Source organism: Octodon degus, unplaced genomic scaffold, assembly GCF_000260255.1.
Source record: "Octodon degus isolate 3935 unplaced genomic scaffold, OctDeg1.0 scaffold00001, whole genome shotgun sequence".
NCBI classification, from domain to species: Eukaryota; Metazoa; Chordata; class Mammalia; order Rodentia; family Octodontidae; genus Octodon; species Octodon degus.
The window spans coordinates 19278280-19283069 of record NW_004524577.1 but is presented as its reverse complement, the minus strand read 5'-3'; positions in this window follow the sequence as shown (position 1 = coordinate 19283069).

The following is a 4790-nucleotide window of genomic DNA, read 5'->3' as shown; positions in this document are numbered from 1 at the left end:
ATATATATCCTTCCTTGGTCCACTTCACATACTGGGACTCATAGGCTTTTTTAAAATTATAACACTTGACTAAAGTAGACTTTTGTCATAAAGTTGTGCGACTAAATTAATCTATGTAACCGGCCAGGGAGATAGCTTGGTGGTCTAAACACCTGCCTGGCAAGTGCAAGCACCTGGGTTTGATCCCCATACTGCATCCTGTGCCACACAGTGCCTGCCACTGAAACTCAGGGTGGTGGTGCAAACTGGGTGTGCTGGCACACGTCTTTAATCCCAGCACTGGGGAGGCTGAGAAGGAGGATCGCTATGCGTCCCAGCTGCACCCTGCATAAAATAAATAAACAAATTAATCTCTAAGAAATTAATCTGTGTAAAATATACGAGTGACACATATGTGATACATACATCATTGTTTCTACCTTATTGAAACTGAAATGATTCTGGTTAATACTGAAAAATATTTTTCAAGTATAAGGCTTTATTCATTCTGTATATCCAAAATGTTTGCATTTGTTTTAAATACCTTGATAAACTGATTCTATTCATTGTATGAAAATTATCTTCTATTTCTTCTTGCCATTATAATCCTTTTATTCTAGTGAGGCTGAGATATCTATCTGTCTGTCTGTCTATCTATCAATCATATGTATGTATGTATATTTCTTAAGAACAATGAAATAATAACTAACATATATACAGGGATTTATACTCATAAATCCTTTTTTCATATACTGCAGCTTTCAATATTGTGCTCCATGCCTCTGAGATAAGAGGCTTTATACCGGTTTTGCAATGGGAAGGCAGAGGTTTAGAGAGGTCAGACAATGTGTTCAACAACCCCTTACCAGTACAGCATTCTGAAAATAAACATCAATTCTCTTTTCTGTTTGCTCTCTATAACTGAGCTTTCCTTTCACAAAGACATGAAATTTCTATTTAATATCATCTATGTATACATTTCTTCTGAAAAATTCCAACTCAAAATTTCATAACTAAAATATACTCTGACTTTTACAGCATTTCAATCTGTTTTATTTCATTTTCTTTTTTAAGTGTAAGCACAACTCTTCAGTTTAGCACCTTAACTTTGTAAAAGAAAAGGATCAGTTGTCAAAAGATGGCATAGGAAGAAATATAGAAATGAAGGCAAACATGAACATTAGCCTTATTTTACTGTATTTATTCTTTTCTTTTATATTATTTGACAATACTTGGACACAGTGATACATGATATTCAAACTAAGAGAAAAGAGTTATTTCCTTCAATATGCTTCTCTGATACATTGTTATCAATTTGGTGTACATCTACCGAGTTTTTGATCTTTATTATTTACATTATATCACTATGGCATTAAAATATGAAACACTATATACTTATATACACATGTTAGTGTTACACTATATATGTGTGTGTGTTTATGCATATACACTAAATTGACCATAATGTATGTTGTATCACTAACTTCAATTTTCAGTTGAAGAAAATTAAAACTCATGAGATGATGCAATTTCCTGTGGCAATCTGATGAAGTGGTATAGATAAGCTCTAATTTCAGAATCTTGTCACTAGGTGCTCATTGAATGCTTAATCTCGTTATAGTGCCTGAAGCAGTGATACATAGTTGTGCAACTGTCACCTTCTCATGTAGAAATATAACTTTTTCAGAAAGCGGTCCATCCAGTATTAATATTTTGGGAGCCAGGGAGATAGCACAGTAGAATAAGCACTTTCCTGGCAAGCGCAAAGTCCTGAGTTCAATCCCTAGTTCCACTAATAAATAAATAAATAAATTAATTAATTGATTAATAAAAAACAGAATTAACATTTTGTAGAGTTCAGTTAGAGATTTTACCAGTGAATTATACTTTAAAGTGTACTTTTATACTTGAAAGTGTACTTTATAAAAGTACTTTTATATTTTAATACAGAAATAAATAATTTGATGTTATTGCTAAAATCAAAATAATAGTTTTTTTTATCTAATTTTACATTATTCTCACTTCAGTACAAGGCAGAATGTGAAAGAACTGGTCATATAGTAACCTTCTTGGACTGTCTTTTTATCACCTGAAGCAACACACAAAAGGCTTTAGGAAAAATCATGCCCTGCTGCCTTAAGGAAGAGATCAATGGAAGTCAGAGAACATCATTACTTGTAAAATAATATTTAGGTTTAGCTCTATAGAGAGTTCTTCATTAAACTAAGATAAAAATGTTGGAACTAGAATTATTTTTTTCCTGAGTGGCCAGGAGTTGTGTTTAACATGATTGTATAGGAGATTTATCACAGAAGTATATCTCTGCAGGAGTGTCATGATTCTTGACAAAGTGGGGCCTTTCCTGGCAGATATCTGAAATTTTTTAAAAAATTGCAAAAATAAATAATTTCTTTTTAAAATTTGCCGCTTAAAATATTTGTGTATCAATAATTTGAAACCAGATGTTTTCTAAATGGGGAAATTAGCAAGTAGGGAAACACAAGAGTATGCTAAATTCAATCCCTGGTACTACTACTACTAATAATAATAATAGATACACAACTGATTTAGAACCTGTAAATTCTGAATACAAGAATGACATTCCCCTATCGGAGGACATGTTATCAGACTACTCCTGATTTTGTTAAATATTCTATATCTCTTGAATTTTATATTTTTATTGCCATTTCAAAATTTCAGTATTTATTAGTCAAACTCACAATTTCACCCTGACAAGTAATTTTAGTAGATCATTAACAACAACAAAATATATTTCTCTTTCAAATTCTTGAGTTGATTGCATGTTATACCTTACCTTGTTCTGAAGCTAATACCAAGCTTTTTTAAAAGTGAAATGCCTTTAGAAATGAAAAATGAAATATTTTTATGTCTTTACTATATTTAAGAAATTTGAAACATAAGTTATGAGTGAATGGTGATTTTAGTTACACAAAATTCCAGAAAAACTTAGTGCTTCATATAATTTGGTCTCAGATATCAAAACTGAAAAAATTAGGACCCCTCTCCTTGTCTAGTAAGTAGGAATACTGATACATAAAACCACCCCAGAAATAGACTCTGAACACCCTATGGCTATTCTTGTGGACAATAAATGCCCTTGAAACCCATTTCTCTTAATGCATTTATTACTTAATAATCAATTTCATCAATAGATTTTGGGCAAACATTGGAAGAAATTACCTGATGCCTGAAAGGTTTTGTTCATTTCATTTTCGGTGTGCTCAATCTTCTTGATCTTCCTCTGCTCTTTTTGGCTCATTTGACATATATATATATATATATATATATATATATATATATATATATATATATATGACTTTAAACAGCTCCCTGCCTGACAGATAGGCTGTCTCATCATATGGTAAATGGTAACACAGTCCATTACCCAGGAACTTTAGAATCATAGCCCCACTGAGAAGGTGCTCGGAGAGTTTAACTACCCTCCTGGGACAGATCATCCAGTATCTAGATATATTAGCAAGGGAGACACTACTGGCCACAAAAGGATGTGGGAGGAAATCAGACTGTTGTTTCAATTCTCAATAAAATCTCTTGGAAGTTCAAACATTTAATCTATTCCTTATTGCATTCATACTTGAAGAAATAATTCTAAACCTTTTACATCAGCTCAAAAGCTGCCCCAAGTCAAGCATTGGTGGGTGTTCTGAAGATTTTGATCATTCATGTTCGGAACAAATGAAATGTTAGTAACAAAAGACATTCAGTTTGGAAATTTTACCAGTTTCATATAAAAAAGAGTTTATATAAATTAATATAAAACTGGCAGAAGGAGTAGCACTTGCGTTGAAACACCCAAAGAATATTTTAATTTTACAGAGATAGCCAATGTTGTTATTGTTTATTTTAAAATTTATTTTGCATTTAGCATGCAACTTCTAAATATAAAATTGCATGTTGATGTACGAAATAGCAATAACAAACTGGAGGCAAAGTACACTGCATTGAAATTTTATTATTCTTATTGCAGAAAGAGAAAGCCATAGGTAATCGCAACAGTCACTCACAAGACAGAATATATTATACCTCACTGATTGAAAATATATTTTATATATTTTTACATCAAATGATGTATTTCTAGGGACACATTTTGGAAATAAATGAGGTAAGTATATATGGGTCTTGGAATTAAAAACTATCACACACACACACACACACACACATACACACACATACACACACACAAAGTAATGAGTAGATATGTAAAGAAAATCCCCCTGGAACTATTATGGTATTCAAATGAGCATGCCCATAATGCAATCATTAACTGAGACACTTGAGGTTGGTATTAGTAGTATATAAAATGAGTGTATTAAAGTTAGCACTTGGATTTAAAAGATTTTATGTATGACAAATAGTAGAGAAGATAGGCTTGGATAATTTTCACGTTTTCAATGTCCAAAATACTGTGACACTGCTTACCTTCAAGCTTGGTGATTGTCTAGAGTCACAACATGTCATGCTCCCCACCAAGCTAGCCCTCAGTGTTTTGCAGGTCATATGAAACTGGGCAAGTCAAGGCCAAAGACGAAGAGAAGAGCCAGTGAGCTGAAGCAAGCGAAGACTGCAATTGTTTCTCTTTCTAACATGCATTGAGTTGCTCTTAGCTGCATGCAAAGTACTGCCTGCCTTGCAACTACTAAATACTGAAGAAATGAATGAGAAAAAGAATGTACGGGCCTGTGAAACAGCTAAGTAGTCTAAAGCATCTGCTTAGGCAAACTTAGGCAAGTGCAGGGACTGCTGTTGGATCCCCGGCTTGCCACGCCAGC